Source organism: Octopus bimaculoides, chromosome 20 (assembly GCF_046866305.1).
Source record: "Octopus bimaculoides isolate indiv1 chromosome 20, ASM4686630v1, whole genome shotgun sequence".
Taxonomy (NCBI): domain Eukaryota; kingdom Metazoa; phylum Mollusca; class Cephalopoda; order Octopoda; family Octopodidae; genus Octopus; species Octopus bimaculoides.
In genome coordinates, this window is record NC_142947.1 from 34,583,720 (window position 1) to 34,608,985 (window position 25,266).

At 35.7% G+C, this 25,266-nt stretch overlaps 1 protein-coding gene across 1 annotated transcript in view; it reads left to right on the plus strand.

Moving 5' to 3' along the window:
- The first annotated feature begins 12,120 nt into the window (after window positions 1-12,120).
- The window catches only part of LOC106879369 (monocarboxylate transporter 9), a 76,456-nt gene continuing 63,310 nt past the window's right edge, over window positions 12,121-25,266 (plus strand). The window contains exon 1 of the mRNA XM_014928892.3: window positions 12,121-12,921. The gene's annotated coding sequence lies outside the window, so the exon portion shown is untranslated. The remainder of the gene's footprint in view (window positions 12,922-25,266) is intronic.

A 25,266-nucleotide genomic window follows, 5' to 3' on the forward strand; every position in this document is an offset into this window, starting at 1 on the left:
TATATATATATACACACAAACACACACACACATTTTTTACGTATCTGTAAATATAAGCATATATATCGCAATACACACATGCTTTCTTATTCTCGACAAGTCTTTTATAAGCTGAGTGTTAGCAGCGTCCGCTATTGTTATTTAGCTGTAGGGCGAACATGATGGAGCAAGCTTGTAATTAAAAGTCTTCTAGTCATGACTATCTCATCTTTTTTTTTTTTTTTTTTTTGCATGATTTCTGTTCAAGACATTCCTGTTCTACTCTGACCTTTCATTTTTAAAGACTGTAGCATATGATTTATGAGAGATTATGATGCTATTTCTAGAATGTCAACCAACAACAACGAAAGACTTTCGTTGACATGGTATTATTCCTGTGAATATTGGGTTTCTTTAGTTATAATTCTATTTTATTTTCTAAACCCAGATTATCCTTGATCGAGCAACCTCAGATTAAAATCCTTTTTTAAACGTTGTCTAAAACTCTTTAATGCGAAGTAACCCTCTACTTGTTCCTCGGAGGGGAACTTTCTAGGTGCAAAACCGATAGAAGGCCTTTACCTCTTTATATAGATATAGATATAGATATAGATATAGATAAACTTACTTGGAAATGGATGCGTGGCATTCAATCATATAATAATATAAATAATATGTGTGTGTGTTTGTGTGTGTGTGTGTGTGTGTGTGTGTGTGTGTGTGTGTGTGTGTGTGTCTGTGTGTGTGTGTGTATGCATATATACATATTTTATATGTACACACTTACATATATATGTATAAATATGCATATATGGGTACAGGACGTCATAAAATGTAAACAACATGAAATATGAAACACAACATGAATTACGAAATACGAAAACAACGTGAGATACGACGGCAAACTTGGGTATGCGAACAACGAGAGAAACAAATGAAAAACAAGACAAGTAACATAAAGAACGACCTTCATCAGTTATCGGCTGTTTATCTACTCCAGATTTCGAGCAATTAACGACAATATGAAGCTTCGAAAAACAGTTGCTCCCGTGAACCGAAATAAAATCTGGGATTTTGCGGAGGGTCAAAATTGGTAACAAAACAGGACAGTGGAGACATACAACAAACCAAACGAAAACAAACATGGAGGGCCGTTAGGCCAGATGAGGTGAGGTAGCGAACGCTGGAGGAATATTCTTTGACAAGAGAAAAGATAGGAGAGGAGACAGATAAGAATGCGTCTGGTCTGTGCGACAGACTGAAGGAAAAGAAAGATGATCACGTGAGGTAAAGAAAGATAGACGATGGTCACGTGTGAGCAGCGAGAGAGAGTAAAGGAAGAAGAGGGAGAAAGAGAAAAAGAGAGCGATAGAAAACGGTGGAGGGGAGAAAAAAAAGAATTAGAGAAAGGATGAGAGAGAAAAAAACGAAAGGGGGAGAAGGGGAGAAGAAAATAATTAAAGAAAGGGAGAGAGAGAAAATGAAAGTGGGAGAGAGAGAACAGTACAGGGTAGAGTCGCATCAAAATTATTAAGATAAACTCATCTGGAAATGAATACGTGGCATTCAATCATATAATAATATAAATAATATATATATATATATATATATATATATATATATATATATATATATATATATATATATATATATATATATATATATATATATATATATATATATATATATATAAATATGTCCTGTTATTTGCATTTGTGTAACATTTCTCTGGGGTTTTTTCCGTCCTTGTTTTCATATACATTCGCTGCTTTCTTCCAATTAATGTAATGCTCTTAGTTATTTTTTTCCTTGAGGCTGACCAGATTGGAGCAATCTCGAGTATAACCAGTCGAAATTGCAAAGGTAATCTGGAACTAAGGATAGAAAACTCCGAATGACCTGTCCTTGTTTTGCTTCTATCGTCTGTCTGGATATTTTGTTGTCCCTTTTTTGTTTCACCTAACTGTCTGGATGGTTTGCGTTCTTGTCCCATTTTGTATTTTTTATATATAAACGCGGAACAGAATTACACCTGTAGCTGCTGTGGCTGAGTTTGCCTGCTTGCTCTGTACTTGCGTTATCAGCCATTTGTGAGTCTAAAGTCGACGTTGACAGACTCTCTTCATCAATTTCGTTCGCGAAGCTAAGCCATAATTATGATGTTATGCTTGTGTGTGTGTGTAGGGGGGGGGGGGGGGTGTACACATTTATTTTTAAAATATATATATATATATATATGTATATATATATATATATATATAAGGTCCACAGCTCTTCAATATCCTCCCGAAAGGACCTGAGAGACCTGCATGCGGTGGATGTAGGTGTCTTCAAGACAAGGCTGGACCTCTTCCTGTCAGGTGTCCCAGATGAACCAACTTCACGGCAGGAGGCGCAGATGAGAGCAGCTGCATCAAACTCTCTCATGCACCAAATGTCAATTCCTGAAGTAAAATTCGTGAAGTAAAATTGTGTAGCAACACCAAATGGCGGTGCCCCAGCATGGCCACAGCTCATGAGCTGAAACTAGATAAAATGAAAATAAAATGAAAATGAAAATGAAAATGAAATATACATATATATATATATGCGTGTGTGTGAAAGAATGTATGCATATGTACGTATGTATACGTATGTATGTATATGTATGTTTTACTACGTGCCCTGACACCAACCAAGGGGTTTTTGTGCCTCTGCACTCAGATGGATTGTCATCACATATGCTAGTTAATTCATAGGTGGGACCCTGATAGTTGCTACTATACCAAATCAAAATAGACCCGGGAACAATAGCGGCTAAGGAGTGGCTCCACACTTCGAAAAATTCTGACGCTCCTGAACCAGAGCCCCACAAACGGATGCAGTTCAAAGTTATGGTCAGGACTATTGGGAGTGAGGGATCCCTAGCCGTTGCCACAGCGTCTTTCTAGTAGAGTAACACTTGGAAATAAAGCAGTTTCACCTTATTACTTGTCATCTCGCTTCAGACTGTCATTGGGTTCTAATCACGGAGAGTCAAAGCGTGGCACCCACGTTGTACAAAAGCTTCTCACTGTAATCCACTGACGTACAGATGTCTCTTTTGGTGACTTCAATTGTCATTCTATCTACTGAAAGCCCTGTGGCATTGGAAGAGCGAAGATGTTAGCAGACCTAACTAGTCGAAAGCGCACAGTCAATTACAACTATTGTCAGTCACCTATGTTTCAAACCAAGCAGACTTACAACGAGTGGGAATAGTTATCTGAGAGGTCATGGACAGAAAATCAAAAATGCCATTGACAATGAGAAGGCACATAGAGACAGCAATCATCTTTAAAGATGGAACAATCACCATATATATATATATATGTATGTATGTATGTATGTGTATATGTGTTTGTGCATGAGTGTGTTTGTATGTGTGTGAAAGAGTGTGTCTACATTCAACAAGAGACACAGGCAATAGTTGCGTCAGAGTCAATCACATGATGTTCCGTTGATGAAGTTAGCAGATTTTTGAAACTTATTAATGTTTACAACTAAGTTTCTTTCTGTGAATGCTCGCTCGACCTTTTGAACCCACTAAGGACATTTCCTCTTTGAAATATCATTACTGTATTGCGTTCTGGGCGTGTGATTTGATAGATAGATAGATAGATAGATAGATAGATAGATAGATAGATAGATAGATAGATAGATAGATAGATGTGTGTGAATATATGTTGGTATATATATATATATTTATGTGTACACACTCAATTATGCAATTTAACGTGTGTGTGTGTATATATATACTTTACATATATATATATATATATATATATATATATATATATATATATATATATATATATGTATGTATGTATGTATATATATATATATATATATATATATATATATATATATATATATATATATATATATATATATATATATATATACACTGTATGTGTGTATATATGTGTGTGTGTGCGCGTGCTTTCTTATACCTTTTAATGTCTATCTCTTCCCTTCCTTGTCCTTTATTTGTTCATCCCTATCTTTCATTCTCGTCCCTCTCATCATATCTCTCCCCCCTTTCTCCTATCCTACCCTCTCTCTCTCTCTCTCTCTCTCTCTCTCTCTCTCTCTCTCTCTCTCTCTCCCTGTCCTTCTGTATTTTAGCAGGGTTTTTTTATATGTCTAATTTGTGCTAATTGCTGTGCAAATATGCAGAATCTGTTATGCATTGCATGTATGTGAGTAGTGCAGCTGAATGATTACATAATGCATATATGCAATTACGGACAATTACTGGGGGGTTTTGTCGTTGTCATTTTTTTTTTTTTTTCAATTCATGAGTTTATTACAGCCTTCGTACATTGAACAAACATTGTAATTACGCATGCAAGCTCGTTCATACAAGCACAGACACAACAAATAATATATATATATACACACACCACAGTACAGAAACCACACACGCAAACGTACATGCACACAAACATGCGTGTATATACATATATATATATATATATATATATATATATATATATATATATATATATATATATATATATATATATGTATATATACATACATACATGTATATATATATACACATATATAAACACATAAATATATATATATGTATATATATATATATATATATATATATATATATATATATATATATATATATATATATATATATATATATATATACATATGATTATGTATTTATATATATATGTATGTGTGTGCGTGTGTGTGTGCGCATATATGCATGTATGTATACTAATTATTAATGTATGTGCGCTTATCTGTTATGTCTGCAAATGTGTGAGCAACATATATATATATATATATATATATATATATATATATATATATATATATATATATATATATATATATATATATATACAACCTATATATATATACAACATATATATATATATACACATATATAAACACATATAAATATATATATATATATGTGTGTGTGTGTATATATATATATATATATATATATATATATACATATGCTTATGTATTTATATATGTGTATGTGTGTGCGTGTGTGTGTGCGTGCCTGTATTCATGTATGTATACTAATTATTAATGTATGTGCGCTTATCTGTTATGTCTGCAAATGTGTGAGCAACATATATATATATATATATATATATATATAACCTATATATATATACAACATATATATATATATACACATATATAAACACATATAAATATATATATATATATGTGTGTGTGTGTATATATATATATATATATACATATGCTTATGTATTTATATATGTGTATGTGTGTGCGTGTGTGTGTGCGTGCCTGTATTCATGTATGTATACTAATTATTAATGTATGTGCGCGTATCTGTTATGTCTGCAAATGTGTGAGCAACAAGAGCGGGGAAGAGCGTGAGCTAGCCTCCATAGATTGTTGAGAAAGGGAGAAAAGGAAAGAAACCAGACTGTCTAATGATGGAGCAGTTTTTAATGTTTCCTTTCCTTCCTTATAAAATATAGACTGCAGAGCTCGTGGGAGACTCGTCTCCCAAAGATCACCTCCATTGCTTTCGTTTTTTTTTTTAATTTTGCTTTCCTTCTGTTTATTGAATATATATATATATATATATATATATATATATATATATATATATATATATATATATATATATATATATATGTACGTATGCATATGCATATGTATATATGTATATATATTATGTTATGTATGTACGTATGCATGCATGCATGCATGCATTTATATAAGCGACAGAAACATATAAACAAAAGTGTATATTGCACCAAAAACAAATATGCGAGTTTCTCTCATGGTAACTACCGCAGTATAATTTGTTCTAGCAGAACATCCATGTTTAAGTGAATACATATGGATATATATATATATGCAGATCAATAACAAAAGACGAACTCAAAAACAACAGGAGTCCGATGAGACGTTCATTGGGAATATTTGTTAGTCGAAGGAAAAAGCTTATGAAATGGAAATTAAGAGTAAAAGTATGTCGCATGCGTATATTGCAACGGTTAAGCTCAACATATTCAACCGAGTTTAATACATTCAAATATATGTAAAGCGAAATGCTTAAGATTGCTCAAGTTTTAACAAATAATCTTTTCTAATTTAGGCACAAGATCCGAAATTTTGAGTGAGGGTGCCACTCGATTAGATCGACCCCAGTACGCAACTGGCACTTAATTTATCGACCCCTAAGAATGAAAGGCAAAGTCGACCTCGGTGGAATATGAACTCAGAACGTAAAGTTTTAACAAATAATGAAAACATGCCGCAGTCTATGCGCATTTATGCTCTGGTTTTGCTAAAGGTTTTTGTTATGGTTTTTTTTTTTAATTCTTTTATGATAACAGAAGTGTCTTTTCTTAATAGTACTATATTTAACAACGTTCTAAAGCAGAAATTTTAGTAAATATCTTTTGCTATTTCAATAGCTGATTGTTAACGAAAGAATTTAACAAGCGCCAAATTTAAATTGACCTGAGTATAACAATGAAGGTTTTAAAACAACTAAACAGATTACAACTATTATTTGGAAGGACATTCATGTACTCAAAAAAAGGTATTAGGTGCCTAATATGATTTCTTACATGTAGAAAACGCTACGAATATATAGTGAAATGATATAGTCGATTGAAGCAACCAGCTACTTAACTGGTATGGGTGTCAGTAAATAATTTAAAGTGTGAACAACGTACGCAAAGCATTCTCAGTTAAATGAAATTTCCCGTTTAGCTGGAGAAAAATCTAACGCTAATTGTTAGCGACCCTAAAAGAAAAGGGAAGAGATTTTCAAAAAATTAAGGATAAATTTCACTAAATTATTCTGTATATTTAGAGAAAAACTTAATCTTAGTTTGCAAGCAAGGAGACAAGCAAGGACAGTTTTGCTATTATTGGACATCAGCAGTATTGAATTGCTTGGTCAAGCTTTATTTGATCAATTAACAAAGCAATTTGTATAACCAGCTGAGACAAATAATAATCTCTGCTCCTCGCATCCGGTAAGGCCTATTCTGCCTCCGTTCAGGTATTCCCGATGCACTCGTCTCTCTTCTCTCATTCTCTTTGTTGTGTCCAGCTTCCAAGCCCCACCCTGGTCACTACTCCCTGTATGTCCTTCCTAGAATGTCATCGCTCAGAAATTCCTTCCATGCTCATGTCTTTTCCCGCGTTTATTGACTTGCAATGGTTCAAAAGCATCAATTTCACAAGCCTCGCCAACCCTCCGGTAGCCAGGAGCACTGTCACCTTCCATAAGATCCAACAAGTAAAAGGAGGGTCTCTATACCGGAGATAGATTAAAAAATCTAGAGGTAGCATTGAAAAAGAACAGCACATCACACCATAACTTATCTAAATTCATACCATTGATCCATTTCATTGATTTCCCTTAACTCATCTTAAGTTCCATTTCTACATGATTGATAAAGTGATGAATACTTGTAGCATTTATAGCAGAAATAAATATTCAGCTGAAACTTTTTTCCTCGTGTGTATAAATGAGACGGAATTATTGCATAACCTATAACAGCGGGATGTTCTTTGTAGGAAACAATCAAAGCAGATCGTTTCCAGTAAGCACAACCGATACTTCTCTATTGTGTAGTGACACATACATTTCAAGTGAATTTCTGTACACAAAATTATCCTCAGCGAATGAGACAAACAAAATGAAGCAAAACAGTTAAATGTTATTTTGATCCCAAAGAAAACAGCCCGACGTTTATTGGGCTGCAGTCAAAAGTCTAAATTCGTTCCTTAGTACAACTTACTAACACCGCTGTCGTAAAATAATTCTGTCTTCTGGCGAAATTTATTTATTATTCATTCATTTATTCCTCTTTTGCTAATCCTCAATGTATTTTATTTTTTTTTTAAATAAATCAGTAGTAGATGATAACATTGCTGGCAGGAGGTTGTACATGGTGGTGGTGGTGGTGGTGGTGGTGGTGGTGCTGCTGCTGCTGCTGCTGCTGGAGGAAATGGTGTTTAGCCGCAGGTCAAACCAGAGCAGATTGAGCTGACCCATGATCAAAGGCGTTCCTGCTGCCTTTTATTCAGACAATGTTTCCCTCAATAAACGAAGTATTCGTTTGTCACCAAATATTTGTTAAATCGGTCTACTTGGTCTAATAAATCGCTTAATAATAGTAATCAGTTACGAGTAGAATAAACAATTACCAATAAGAATGTAAACACATTTGAAACTATAGTCTAATCGATTCCTTTTTTCTTGTCCGTGTTGAAACTGTATATAAACATGTCAGCCGTTTACGGCTATCCAGTATATCTAATAAATTCAATTATTTTACCAACATCTATGGATTTTCCAGCACTGTAATTTGTATAGTGCTTCCGTGACTACATTAGCTATTGTGCCATTCATTTTTTAAAGACAGTGGGATAAGATCTGAGGACATTTACCTGTTATTTCAAGCAGGTTTAATGACCTGTTATAAGCTCTCTGGAAGGCACTAAAAGATTCCACCAATTGGTAGAATTCGCCGCTATCAGCTGCTGTACTTGTGAGTGTTTCGTTGCTCTCATCTCACTTTGTGTGCATATGCATGGGTGCTTATGTTCGATCGCACCCGACTGGTATTTATTTCAGCTGAATGGCCTGCAGCAACAAATAAATGCCTAAGTGACAATCTGGATTAGCTAGAGTTCTCAGAAAAAGAAATCAACCAGTTAATTCGCACATTGCAAACAAGCTGTAAACGGAGTAGTAAAAATATGCAAGACTGTTCTCGTTTTCAAATTGTGACATTGTTTTTCTAATATGCAATCCAGTGTTAGAACTTTGTATCTTTGTTAGAAACTAGCTCCTTCCTCACAGCAAGACTTCAAATAATTAAAAACAGAACAGAACATTCATACATAAAAGAACTTTTGAATCACTTTATTTGTTTATGTAGCTGGACATCATTAATAATGTTAAAAACAAATATTCCGTCATCTAGAAGAAATTTCATCGTACTTTCCCAATATGATAAACATTGGCTTCAGATTTTGGTACGAGTCCAGCAATTTCGGAGAAGGGATAAGTCGATCAGATCGACCCCAGTGTTCAACTGGTGTTTCGAAAGGATAAAAGTCAAAGAAGACCTCAGCAGAATTTAAACTCAAGACCTAATGGCGGACGAAATGCCGCTAAGCTTTTTGCCGGTGTGCTATCGATTCTACCAGCTCGCCACCTTAATAATAAAAAATATTGAATTGAATTTCCGATGTTATTAAGAAAAAAGACCTCCCGATTCATGTTAGAGGTACCAGTTCGGTTAATTTCAAAGCATTGAAATCAGTAAGGTCCACCCAAATGAAACATGGGACCTCAGAGTTAGTTATTTAGCGATATCAGTGCGGTATTCCATAGCCCGTTGTTGTACTTACTCCAAGTTCAAGTTCAAGTTCAAGATTGTGCAGATTTATGATCAAAAAGCACTACATCCATTTTTATGCCGCCTTTTTGAATAGCGATAGTTGCATCGTCCAGTGTAGCCTTCGTTTTTTTAAGACTCTAGGTTGATATGAGTTGAGTGAGATTTGAGTATTATTTCTAATAAGTCGAAATGAACACGTAGAGGTTCCATTAGTTCCCAGAGGCGCCACTTGATGAGTTCATCGTAATTAGCCCTTCCAAGTAGGCCGATGGGACAATCTGAATTGAGTACTACAAGCGAATGAAGCATTCGTCTATTATACACAGTTCTCACCCCTTGTAATTTTGAACAGTATGTACCCCTATGGTTACCATTTACAGCTAAGTGAGTTCATAGTAGTCTTTGGCCATAGATACAGCACAGTACTCCTTTGTGTCTATTTCCTTGTTGACTTTTCCGTTTGCAATCTAAAAATTCTATCCAAACAGTCATATACTGCTCTCCACCAATTACTATTCCTGCTTATGTGCAGACACATAGAAATACCTGTGTGGAAGTAATCAGTCTCTAGTTCATGTCAGAACAAAAGTTTGGTGACTAGACCCAAATTCAAATTTCCATTCTCTGTGAGTAAGACTGTGGCGCAAGATTGCCCACTAGAGACCAAATAGTCTCAGTGTCTTGAAAGTGGTAAGACTAGCAAACGGCTGAGGGGGAAATAACCCTGTATTGGAATGAGCCTCGCAGACGATTTCTTGTCAAACTGTTCAAAGTCTCTTTATACGATCATGAAGCAATGGAGGTGTATTAGCACGGCTGCCTTCTAATCAGCCAATTCGTGCTGATACAATATTTTCGAGTCAACGAGAGAGAGCCTTTTCAAGGTTAGTCGACCTGCAAGAAAAAGTAACCTAATCTCATTCAAATGGCGGTCTACTGTCTTAAAATGGCGGAAGGTCAGATTAAGTAACGTTGACAAAAATACCCCAAAGGCAGGCGACTGACAGAGTCGTTAGAGCTTCGGAGAGTTGTGGCATTTGTTTCGTCTCTCTACCCTCCGAGTTCAAATCCCTCTGGGGTCAACTTTGCCTTTCATTACCAGCCTAGGGAAAGTTCAGGCCTCCCTCTCACCCAGGTAATACATCCTAGATATTCAGCCGAGCCAAAGATAGTAGAGTTGTGAGGATGCTTGTGTCTGGTCTCATGGGCTCCTGGAATATTTCGCGAAAGCATGATATATACTTTAAAGTCGTACTCGATCGCCTATGATGAATGTTGTATTTTCAGTTTTTGTATTTTTTTTTTATTTCTTTTGTTTGTTTGTTTTTTTTCTATATTCCTAAAAACGGGGTGGTCACGGTTTGAAATATTTTTATCATAAATTTGCTCAGAGTTAACGTGAGACTAAACAACGACGACGACAACAATATCGCTCACTTTGAACGGCTTCCTACAGGTTTCCTCTTTAATACGTATTAGCAACTGTTAGAGTGAAGTCATTATTTATTTCTTTATTGCCCACAGGGGGCTAAACATAGAGGGGACAAACAAGGACAGACAGGGATTAAGCCGATTATATCGACCCCAGTGCGTAACTGGTACTTATTTAATTGACTCCGAAAGGATGAAAGGCAAAGTCGACCTCGGCGGAATTTGAACTCAGAACGTAACGACAGACGAAATACCGCTCAGCATCTCGCCCGGCGTGCTAACGATTCTGCCAGGTCGCCGCCTTTGTCAATATTGTTTAACCCATTAACGCATGACAGTCAGAAAATTATACAATTGAATTAAATATAATACAAATTAACCTTAAGACATTAATGGCTTAATTGGACAGTGTAGCTAAGGTAATCAATGTTAATTACGATAAATAAAGATAATGTGAGATACAAGAGCAAAAGACAGACTGAATAAAGAGAGCGAGTGTTAATTTTTGCGAAATAAAAACTAGAATTACGATCCTGAACCGAAGTTTCGTTTGGTCAGCGATTGAGTTGACCGTAGCTTTCAAAGTAGTGTGTGTGTGTGTGTGTGTGTGTGTGTGTGTGTGTGTGTGTGTGTGTGTGTGTGTGTGTGTGTGTGTGTGTGTGTGTGTGTGTGTGTGCTTTCAAAAGGAAGAATTTAGTCTCTGGGATATGATAAGATGGATGATTGCTACTGGAAACTTCCTCATCTGGCTGCTCACTCGCTGACCTGGGGCTAAACAACAAAAACTATACGTGCTTCCAGTTAAAATGATTACAAACTACGCTAGTGATTATTGACTCTTCTGTCATTTACCCCCTCGACTTGGTGTATTTCGCCTTTTTGCTTCTTGGTCTCATGCAAATATATACAAATATACGCTAAAAATATCTAATGCCTGCGTCACTGCCAAAACGTTGTCTTTATAATATGTTAGTCTTGTGTGTGTGTGTGTGTGTGTGTGTGTGTGTGTGTGTGTGTGTGTGTGTGTACAGAGAGAGTGAGGTAGAATAAAGAAAGAAAGAGATAAAGATGATAGGCAGATATGAAAGAAATTAAAGCCGAGGTGGATGTAGGGATCAAAGGGAGAGGGGTTAACGGTGAATTGTATTTTGATGATTACGCGTTGCGCAAGACCTCAATTTGACCTGTGTTAATGGGGGTTACATAGTCAGTAGGCAGTGAAAATTCAAGTAATATGATAACCTACGAATCATTAACACACCCGCCCAAACAGAAGTGAACAACAACCAGGTCATGTGATGAGACTAATCACTTAACTGCCTTACATTATTGTTTATGAAAGAAAGGCACGAACTAGATTAAAGTGGAAAAAAAAACAACGAAATAAATAAATAGATAAATAAGCACATTGATAAATAAATGAAAATTAATTGTAGTTCACCAGATCTTGTTGAATTCTCTGGTATATAGTGATAATTGTGACTGCTGATAGGTAAAGTAACAAGAACATATCATGATGTACAAGGATGAGCAATATATTTCGTCATTTTAAGTGAAAATTGGGTAAGAAAATTTGAAAAGGACCTGAAAAATGAAATAAGATTAAGAGCGAAGCTAATTGAGAAAAATACTTTGTATGAAAAATGATCAAGGCGACCCATTTGATTTTATTTGCCAGAGGACGTTTTTCAACATGAGGCCGTTCCATGGAACAATTATTCTGCTATTAAGGAAATTCCCATGTGTAGCATCTACATAACATTTTTGCCTTGAGATTATATTCTCCCGTACAGTTTCTCTTTCTCCCTCTCTCCCTCTCTCTCTTTCTCTCCCTGTCTCTCTTTCTCACACACACACACATACTCCACACACTCTCACTCACACAAACACACATACACAAACACACGTACAAACACAAAACATTCCGTATATTGAGTGGTTAGTTACCGCTAACACTTCAATTCGAAATTATGTACAGCTAAGAAAATGTAATATTTAAACATTTTCATTGTACAATTTTTTTGTTCGGTGTTAAATTTAGCTGCACGACACTGATTTACAAGAAGATCTGAAAATAAATTAACCACCAACATCGTTCAAGGTAAGTTTATACTTTTCGTTTGAATGTATTGTTTTATTAATATTGATTTTAAATTTTGGCACATAGCCAGATATTATTTTATTAATGCTGAATTATATACTTAATACAGTTTAATCTTATACAGGAACCGCATCGATTTTCCGCAAACTTTGGTTCCATAGATTCTCTGGATAACTGATTTTTCCGAACCAAGAATGGTCACTTTAGGTCAATACATTCTAAATTAAACAAATATTAAATTTAATCAAATAATTAAATGAAATACAGATGCCTTTACGTTAGATTAAGTACCTATAAATTACTGTAGACTACAAGAGGTTCCGGATCATCAGTGTCCGAAAAAGTCAGCGCTGTACTCATATATACATGCAGGAGTGTGTGTGTGTGTGTATATATATATATATATATGTATATATATATATATTATCTTTTACTTTTTCAGTCATTAGACTGACTGCAGCCATGCTGGGGCACAACATTGAAAGGTTTTAGTCGAACAAATCGACCCCAGGGTATTTTTAAGCTTAGAACTTATTCTATCAGCCTCTTTTGCCGGACCGCTAAGGTACGGAGACATAAACACACCAACACTGGTCTCAAGCGGTGGTGAGTGACAAGCACACACACAAATACACACACACATATGACAGGCTTCTTTCAGTTTCCGTCAACCAAATCCACTCAAAAAGCTTTGGTCGGCCCGAAACTATAGTAGAAGGCACTTACCCAAGGTGCAACGCTGTGCGACTGAACCCGGAACCATGTGTGGTTGGGAAGCAAGCTTCTTACCACACAGCCACGCATAATAATATTCTTACCCAGAATAAAACAGAGTCATTCAAATCCTTATAGTTGCTTTGTGCTTCTTTTTGCGTCCTGCTCTCGTATCTACAGCGCGTCATTTTATTATTGTTAACCTCGGGGAAAAGGACGATATCAAAGTAGTAGGTCCGTGTAATGCACTCTTGGCGAAGCAAGGCGAGTTTGGAACCCTGTTTGGCTTGACCGTGATTGTTTGCGCACATCGTTTTGCTTATTAATGCTCTTCAAAAAAAGTGCCAGACAATTGCATTCCCAATATGTACCTGGTTCCATACAAGACATTATTGCTGTTTAGTTTTATCGAAATTGCCAACCGCTCGATCGGGAAAAGGGAGGGTCGAATAGAAGTGGTCAATATTGCCTAATCTGTTTTCAGTTTGTGTGTGTGTATGCGTGTGTATCAGTGAATGTGTTTGCTTGCGTTTGTGTGTGTATGTGTGTGTGTGAATATGTGGTGCATGTGTGTGTGAATATGTGGTGCGTGTTGTTGTATGTGTGTGTTTGCGTGTATGACTGTGTAAGTATAATGTGAGTACATTGTATTTGCTTGTGTTTGCGTGTGGTTTAAATTTAATCAAAATGAAGTGATTAGCTAACGAGTTAAACTGAAAGCTTTGACATATTCGGCTTCCCGTTGTTTCAATACCTCTCTCTTGGTCTCTCTCCCTCTCGCACCATTTCATACCCTCATTCTGTTCATAGTGTCAAGCTGTCCCCCTTTCTCTCTCTCTCTCTCTCTCTCTCTCTCTCTCTCTCTCTCTCTCTGTATACACATATGTATGCATATACATACATGTATATATATATATATATATATATATATATATATACATATATGTATATATATATATATATGTGTATATATATATATATATATATATATATATATATATATATATATATATATACGTATGTATGTATATGCATATACATATATATAATATATACACATACGTAGTATATACATATACATGTACATACACACACACACACACACACACACACATGTGTGTGTGTGTATACCCTTTCAAAATAAATTCCGTCCTTCGTCTCTATTTCAAGTGCTACCACTTTCTTCTCTCTCATAGCCTCTAAATTCTTATCTGTCTCTTATCTCTCTCTCTCTCTTTCTCTCTCTCTTTCCCCCTCTCTCTCTCTCTCTTTCTCCCCCCTCCCTCTCTCTCTCTCTCTCTCTCTGCCACTCGTCTCTCCTCTCAATTATTTTCCAGCAAAGACCTTATATGTCATTTTATTTGCCATACTAACTTGTTTTACTTAATTGCTAATTGCGAAACCGTGTGCATTTGTCACATTCTCACCATAGCGAGCATTGTCAAGATATTGTGAATAAATTTTATTTAATTCTTTTATTTACTTTTACGCGACAAGATGGCCATGTGGTTAAGATGTTCGGTCCACAGCCACATGCATCTCGGTTCGGTCCCACTGCGTAACATTTGAAACAAGCGTATTCTACTAAAGCCTCGGATTGACTTAATGTTTTGTGCTTGCAATCGGTAGAGGTAAATTGTGCGGAATCCTGTCGTATGGACCCGGGTTCAGTCCTGTTGCGGGCCGAACAAAGCCTTATGAGTGGATTTGGTAGACGGAAACTGAAATAGCTCGTCGTATATATATATATATATATATATATATATTATATTATACTATATTATATTATATATATTATATATATATGTAGGTATGATGTATGCATTTGTGTGTGTGTGTGTGTGTGTGTGTGTGTGTGTGTGTGTGTGTGTGTGTGTGTGTGTTTGTCCCCTCACCACTGTTTGACAACCGGTGCTGGTGTGTTTACATTCCCGTAACCTAGCGGTTCGGCTAAGACCGATAGAATAAGCACCAGACTTATAAAAAGAAAATAAGTATTGAGGTCGATACATTCGACTAAAAATTCTTTCAAGGTGGTGCCCCAGCATGGCCGCAGTCAAATGACTGAAACAAGTAAAAGACAAAAAATATTTTTATATGTGTACATTAATTCCTGTATGTTTACGTGTGTTGCGAAGCTTGTCTTTACGGAGACACCACTGGGAAAAAATTGGTACTCTAAATTCATGTCTTGTATCCTAACGATTTAACAGAAGCAAATGAAATAAATTTTATGGTCGATATGATAGACTAAAATTCTAACAGCTCTGCTGCACCCCAACGTTTGATCCCATCACCCCCACTCTCTCCCTTTTATATACCAATGACTTGCCTCCCTCCGGCAAATGATGCTACCATACAATTTTCCTTAGCTTTCCGCAACGAAACATTATTCACATGCAGACTGGATCGTTGTTTCTAACAGAGAGGGGAGTCTTGTAAGGATGAAAAAGCCGGAGGATACGTTGACAACTTTTATATTTTATCTTTTACTTGTTTCAGTCATTGAAGAAGTTTAAACAAACAAATCAAGTCCAGTACTTTTTAAGCCTGATGGTTTCTTTTGCCGAACCGCTAAGTTGCCAAGCGGTGGTAGGGGACAAACACAGACGCAAAGACACACACACATATATACAACGTGCTTCTTTTAGTTCCCATCCACTAAGTCCACTTACAAGACTTTGGTTGGTCAGAGGCTATAGTAGAAGACACTTGCACAAGGTGCCGCGCAGTGGGACTGAACCTGCAACCATCTGGTTGGGAAGCAACCGCAGAACGAAGAAATAATTATATGGACACAGTCTCCACTTTGTCTTCTCATTAATAAAGAGTTAGAGTGTAAAAATGTTATGTAATATTTTGGATGGCTGCTGGTAACCACTGACCAATAGAACTTGCAAAATCTCCACTTGCTCCAAAAACAAAGACGACAAAAGTACTCCTGCAGATTTTGATTCCTTCGACAGCAAAAAGAATAAAAAGAAAAACACTGTTCATCTCAAGAAAATATCATCGCACCTCACTCCATTGCACCAACGCTTAAACATGAGCCACAAGCTACAAGAATTCTTGTAATCGCTCCAAATATTAGGATTCGCCATCACTGAGGGTCTTTCCATAGCAAGAGCACATATTTAGCATACGTAAGACTTCATCTTCAAAGACTGGCCCTTCTCTTCAGAGCCAGAAAACATTTCAGCCTCAATAATCGCTGACCCCCTACAAAGTTCATATGAGGTCCACAAAGGTGGGGGTTCGCTTCCACATATGGGATAGTGCTGCTGCTGCTACACGCATAGATATCCTAGACCTTATCTACAGAAAAGTCACTCATCTGATTGGCATAAAGTTAGTTACTGACGCACACCGGCCTCTGGCCCACAAAAGTGATGTTTTCAACCTGCATTTCTCTCACTACTACAACAGCCTTTGCTCCTCGGAAGTTGCTGGTATTGTGATACCACCTTTGAGATACCAACCTCGTCCCCTTCTGCCCAGAATGATGGCACTTAGAAAATCCCTCCCTGCTCATGTCTTTCCTGCTGCGTCAATATGCAACAGTTTAATGGGAACGTTAACAATGTCGATCTTACCGGGCACAGAGAGTCTGCAAAAAGGCATGTGCGCGCTGTCCCTTTCTCCAAACCGACTTTTAAAAAATTAATGGAAGCAGCAGTAACAGTAACAATAATAACAACAAAGCAGCAGCAATAGTAGTAGTAGTAGTAGTAGTAGTAGTAGTAGTAGTAGTAGTAGTAGTAGTAGTAGTAGTAGTAGTAGTATGGTGGTGGTGGTGGTGGTAGTAGTAGTAGTAGTAGTAGTAGTAGTAGTAGTAGTAGTAGTAGTTGCTGTTGTGTTTGTTGTTTCGTTATTGTCGATGTCGTTGCTTCCACTGCTCTTGATGTTGATGTTTAACGCCGAGTCAACCGAAGGACACGTTGCGTAATCAGGCCTTAAATAACCATAAAACGATTGTATCTTCACGGCTGGAATCACTTGAAGAGCAAACTTCCGATCAAGGGCGTTCCAGCTACAACCATTCCGTCTTGTGTTTCAGTGACTACAAAAGCCAATTTGCCCTTCATATTTTTTACGACGGTAGGATACAGTTTGTGGCATTTTTTTGCTGACGTCTGCAACCGCTTAAACAACCGGATCGGTCGTCGACCTTCAGTAGTAGTAGTAGTAGTAGTAGTAGTAAACTCACATTCGAAGCACATTAAATAAGAAACAAGCATATTACTGATATAGATCAGGTGTGATATGAAAATAGAACAGCCCAGCAATGTATTTCAATCTCTAGTAACTATTCTTCCAAATCATTGAGCGTTTACTAAACTTGAATGCTTCTACTCTGGCGTGCAGAGACCGGGGCCGATTTATAGAGGGTGGCGAAGGGAAAAATTGCCCCGGGTCCCTTCCAGCAGTCTTGCATGAAGAGGCTCTCTTTCAATATACAAACATATCTTTAAAAATGTAATGGATCCTCTTTTTTATTAATAACCATAGATTTCTCCACGTTAGCGACACCAATTCATTCAATTAAAAGTAATTTGCTACCCAGTCCCAAAAGCAGACACAATTCCATTGAAAAACTACAAAGCAGACCCGAATCTGTGTGTCTGTGAGAGAGAGAGAGGGGGGGAGAGAGAAAGAGTATGAATGTATATGAAAATAAAAACATTGATAAAAATAAGTTATTTATTGCCTCTAGTCCAAATTCCTTCTTTCAACGCATGACTGAGCAATAACCTTGCAACTGAAGGCGCACACACAAACACACACATTATATTGCTATTCTAAACTACATTATTTCAGTGAAGTATTGAAAACTTTGGTTATATTTTCCGAAAGAACAAGGAAGGAATATGTTCCGAAATTGAAATTTTGAATTTAGTTCTAATTATAAAACTACATCTCAACAGCTAAAAGCATTTTATTTATTTATTTATTCATTTATTTGCTTTAGAATTATTGCATATATGTTCAAATGTTTTTCATTAAATGAAACTTTTTCCTTTCTTTAATTTTTCGATATCTTTCGTCATTTTGTCAAATACTTGAAATTAGTATAGGGGAGTGGGCTAAAATTGGTAACTGGGGCAAAATGAGTAATTTCTGATTTCTTGTTATTTTTTCACTACCTATTTAAAACTATTGCATTTCAACTATTGAATCACCATTTTGTACTATTGAATCATCTTTGGGAATAAAAATTGGTTACCATAGTTGTTGTTGAAGTTGAGAGAGTTTGAAACATTGTCAAGTAACGGGTACTTTTTTTTCAAAAACTTTTTTCTCAACTTAGACTCAATTGTAATTGAGGTTGATAATAAAATATTTAGATAACTCTTGATGTTTAACAACCGATATTCTTTTCTCTGTCGGATTGTAAATTAATTTTTTCCGGTATTAATGACCAGTTTGATAATTCTACCGGTTCATTTTGCCGACCCACTAAGTTATGGGAACGTAAACATACTAACGCCAGTTGTCAAGTGAGGGTGGAGGACATGTGCGTGTGCGCGTGTGTGTGTGTGTGTGTGTGTGTGTGTACGACGAGCTTCTTTCAATGTCAGTCTACCAAATCCACTCACGCGGCTTTGATTGGTCCGAGACTATAGGAGAAGACACTTGACCACGGTGTCATGCAGAGGGACTGAACCCAGAACCATGTGGTAGGAAACAAGCTACTTACCATACTACCACGCCTGCACTTGTTGCAATAGTTGTTATTGTTATTGTTGTTGCTGCTACTGCTGCTGCTACTGCTGCTATGTAGGCCTAAATGAGCTTAAATCGATCAGATCTATGGTGTAAAGTATGATCAACAACTACCACGTTATTTTTCGGAAATTGCGTACTTTAAACTACATTATCAAAACAGTTCTTTTTCTTTTAAGATGTAATATATGATTTAAGAGAGGCTCAGTTGCCATTTCTAGCAGGTCGAGCTACCAAAAGCATTCTACAACAAAGTGGAATAATTTCGCAGCTGCAACAGTAACGAAAAACTGAAGAAAGTCTCGTTGTTTTCCTCCAGTTGATGTGTATAGGTTTGAGAGCATTTCTTCCAAAATTCCAGTGCTTTAAAAAGTGAATTTTGGAGATGAATGATTAAAAATCGACGATGTCGATAAGCGTATATCCACGTATATCTTTGTCTCCGATATTACCGAACCAGTTAACTAAATTGTTCGTGCTGCTACTCTACCGTATTAATGCGACAGATTTCTAATTTTGTTGTTAATGCTGTTTAGGATATATTTGTTTACTCTCCTAAATTTAACAAGGTTAGTAACTTTTCACTTGAAGTAAGATGTAACGTTGACTCCTTATGATCCTTTAACGTTATATAGGTTTCACATTTTCCTAAACTTTGTAAATCAATGTCTAATTTTAACCTGGATGCTATGGTGTTATCTTCACATTAATCTCGTCATAAGTTTTTGTACTTTTCTGTATTCTTGTGTATAATATTATTGTCTAAGTAAAGGCGGCGAGCTGGCAGAATCATTAGCACGCAGGACAAAATGATTAGCGGCATTTCATCTGTCTTCGCGTTCTGAGTTCAAATTCCGTCGAGGACCACTTTGCCTTTTATCCTTGAGGGGGTCGATAAAATAAGTACCAGCCGAGCACTGTGGTCGATGTAATCGACTGACACTTTCTCCCGAAGTCGCTGGTCTTGTACCAAGATTTGAAATCAATATTATTATTTAAGTATGCAATGTAAGCTTTATTACCTTGTTCGTACAGCTTTTTAGCTTTGTTGGAGAATACAAATTTCGTTAAATATTTCATTTGCGGATTGATTTCATACTGCATTTTTTAACGGCGTTCGTTTGCCATTTTAGAAATTCGGCACCAAAATACGGCAGTTCTTTTATCTGTAGCGAAAAATAAATACGAGTTTTAATGCTACAAGATTTGTTGGTGACTTTTCACTCTTATTTGTATAAGAGTGCACTTTCCAAGTCACTCTCCGAATGACGTTCTTCATTTTACTGATAAGCTGCTTATATACGTCTCGTCAGAAATTATTGGAATATTCTTCATCAAGTATGAAAGTTGCGGAGTTCCAGCTTGAACGGAAGAAGCTTGCTTCCAAGCCATATAGTTCCGGGTTCAGTACCACTGCGTGGCACCTTGGGAAAATGTATTCTACTATAGACTCGGGCCGACCAAGGCCCGTCGTATATATGTACGTAAATGTCAAACGACGAAAATGAGCGTTCAACACCGCATTGAAGGATAAAATTTCTCCATTTATGTATTAAGGTTACTATTGATTTGATGTTAAGAAAGATATCTTAATATCTTAATTATTCAAGCCGATCACATGGAGGAATGGTGTTCATCTCCATTTTGGATGGAAACACAAAAAAGATATTAGATAAGATCATACGACATATTAGAGCATACTCAAACATTACTCAGTGGATATGTAGTGCAACTATTGAATGGTTTAAAAATAGATGATATGCCCAAATGCAAATTTATCCAATTTGATATCGTGGAGTTTTACCCCTCGATCTCCAAAAGCTTACTTCAAAAGGCACTTGAATTTAGTAAGGCAAATAACAAACACTGAAAAAAAGTCATTAGTTTACCATAATAAGCAGTGATATAGATATAATGAACGCAGAGAAGTTATTACTTTTTCACGATAATTTCTATTGGGTATAAAAGAATGGGGATGAGCTATTTGGTGTGGCAATAGGGAGCTATGATGGAGCAGAGATAGCTGGCCTTATAAGCCTTTATATCCTAGATATCCTTAGAAAAGAAATAAGAGGCCAACATGGCTTTATATAGGGACGATGGCCTGGGAGTAATACACAATAAAAACGGACACGATATGCACAGGATAAGAAAAAATTATGCAAAATATTTAACCAATTCGGTCTAAGAACCACAATTAGGACCAACCTTAAAAAAGTCAACTTCCTAGATATTAACATGAACCTTAGTACAGGCCAATCTAAAGCCTACCACAAACCAAATGAGGAAGCCTCGTACGTAGACATAGGCTCCAATCGCTCACCAGCAGTCATTAAACAATTAACTAATAACATCAGCAGACGCGACTCGAATCTATCCGCCGATAAAGACACTTTTGAAAAAGCTGCCCATATCATAATGCTGTATTAGATAGGTCCAACTTCAAGAATAGCATAAACTACATTGAACCAAATGCAGATAGATCAAGAAGACGTAGATGGGGGAAAACTTACGGTTTAACCCACTTTATAGCATAAATGTAGCCACTAACATAATTAGGAAATTCTTTAAATTAATGGAAAATCATTTCCCATATTCACACAAATACCATAAGATCTTCAACAGAAACACTGTTGAAGTTAACTATAGTTGCCTCCCCAATATAGTGTCAATAATACTCAACCACAATAAAAAATAAGCACACCAGAAATACCCCCGAAAGACTCTGTAACTATAGATCTCCAAACTGCTGTCCTCTAAATAATAACTATCCGCAAAAAGAACTTATATATAAGGCCAAAATCATGGCTCCCAACAGAGTAACAAAGACACATATCAGAATAACGAGCAACTTGTTCAAGCAAAGATACACACAACACGTGACGTCATTCAGGAATAAAAATAAAAGACATGTGACATCCTTATCCAATATGATATGGACATTGAAAGAAGACGAAATAAGCAACTCTTAGATAACATGGAGCATCATTGCTAAAGCCTGAAAATACAGAGAGCGGTGTACCACATGTGACCTCTGTATCACTGAAAAACTAAATATCATACAGTCAACAGATAACATCCTAAATATTAGGAATGAAACATTTTCTCCCTGCATACACAAGCAATATTTCACACTCCGACATTTCAAAGAGGAAGCACCACCCGTGCCGCTAACCTCGCCAGGATAGTTTCTTTCTCTGAACTTGAACATTGAATAATATACAACACACGAACTCCTCACATAGAAGAAACACACGTTATGAATTCCCTCAGCACACAAACATACGAACATCACAAATACACAGAATATGATACTATATAATACAAATTCATCAACCAACACTTTTTTCTCCAAATGGCAAAATCAAGGGAGATAATCATTCAAAAGGTGTCACCCAAGAGTTGCGCCCCTTGATATTATATTTACTTTACGAGGCTTTTTATGAACTTCCGAGATTTTTTCCGAGACCGTTTTGTGTTTTCATCCAAAATGGAGATGAACACAACTTATTACATCTGGTAAAGTACGGAACAAGAAAATTTTTACTTAAAACATTGCAGCTAAGAATAAAATTTCAAATAAAATCTTTGGATTTAGAAAATATTAGCTTTATTAAAACTAAAAATTTCATTACAAGTTATTACTTCTATTTGTTATTACTTGTTACTTCAATTAAAAAATAATAGTAGTAATAATTAGTTTGTGCAATAAATAAAATAATACAAAAATTAGTTATATATTACAGTAAAATCTACCTTAACCAACAAATTCACAGTAAAATTTGCTTGAGCTATCGCCTAAGTTATTGCCAAATCTTCACATTTTTAGTCTTGACCCAATGCTTATTTTTTACATAATGAATTTGCCTGCCATATATAGTATTCTTACTTTCCATAAAGCTTTAGCTGTATTAATACTTCTGGTTCTCATTTTTTTAGCTGCAATATTTTAAGTGAAAATTTTCTTGTTCTGTACTTTACCAGATGTAATAATTTGTCCTGAACTTTTCCAAATGTAATAGCTTGTCCTGTACTTTTCTAGATTTATAATCTTAAGAATATCATTTCTCTTGCTCGCATTTTTCCATGTAATCCATGTTTTTAATGTGTCAAATGTGTCAATTAGCGGTGTCGTTGATAAATTTTTCCTTACCTTAATGTCGCCGGTGACATATGTTAAAAGTCCCCTAGAATTATATTCATAAAAAAGTATAGAACTATATTAGCACCCTCAAATTTGAGAAACAAACACTCATAACTTCTTTTCTTTTAAAACTTCATTGCATGAGACTGATACTGTGAAATTCCTCGAATTGAGCTCTATCATTTAAGCTTAATTAAGATATAGTTTGCTTTTAAAATAAAAGAGTTAATTATACTTAAATCCAATTGTTTGCCTTACTTATATTTTTTCCATATTTTACCTCACAACTTTTTTATACAAATTTTTGTTGCATGGGACCAAAACTATGAAATTCTTTACATTTTCTTTTATCGTTGAAGCTACGATAAATATATTTTGCTTTTAAAATAGAAAAGTTATTTAGATCTAAACTTGACTGGTGGCGTTACTTACTCTCCTATAACGTTGCTACAAATTTCAATAAAAAAACATTTTTCTACTGGATCAAATCTCAATTTTTTATGCCAAAAATGCAGCTACAGACCTGTCCTCTATATATATATATATATATATATATATATATATAGTCATTATAAAGTGTACGACACTAAAGGAGCGGCCATAAAGACATGGGTTTGCAAGTATTTCTACTTACAAAATTACTTTATAGACAAACTGGAAAGAACCAGTTCCTAGGTAAAAGTAAATTTGTTTATAGTAGCGCCGATCACGTCGCATCTCACCACTGACAGGTTCATACATGAAGGCAATCTTCTGACGTGAATTGTTGGTGGTGAGAGCTCTAGTACGGTCGGATAGTAGAACAGGAATGATGATTTGTAAGTATAAACGTATGTATATGTATTACCTTATGGAGGCATCTAGATATTTCGTTGCCTTTCAGTGATTCTTCTGATAGCTTATTACATCTTCCTATCTTCACTAAAAGAAATTGAACCATGAATGATGTGATTGGAAAACGAACTTATTAACTATTCAGTCATGCCTGCCCCTGAAAAACACTTCCTGTACATGTTTTTACTCTACAAGCATCAACCTTCAAACTTCAATCTAAAAATGATTCGTAAATTATAAATATATAAGAAAGCTTGTAAAGGTCACAAGCACTTCCCTCTTTCAAGCACGCACGTACACACGCATATACACACACACACAATCGCACACACATACTCACGTTCATGCACACACTGACATATATATATATATATATATATATATATATATAGAGAGAGAGAGAGAGAGAGAGAGAGACATATATATACATATATATTCGTATACATATACCTATATATATATATATATATATATACATATACCAATATATATATATATATATATATATATATATATATATGAATGTATATATATATATATATATATATATATATATATATATATATATATATATATATATATATATATACATATATATATATATATATATACCGGGGTTGGACAAAATAATGGAAACACCTTAAAATTTCTACTAATTGTATTTTTCAACCATTTGTGGATTATTCGGTGTGTCTTTAGCTTGGCTGTGTTTTTTGGCTTCCGTGTGGATGTTTTTACTTACTGCCTGCGATTATTTCCACCACTCTGTTCTATTTTATTTTTGTTCACTGCCTGTGTTACATATTACACACTTTGTTGGTTCTTTTTTTTTTACTCTTTTTGCTTTTCGTAGCGATGACCCGGGAGTTGTTGCTCTTCGATTACTATAGCAAACAGCAGTAGGCTTCTTCAGCTGAATGCACGTCGTT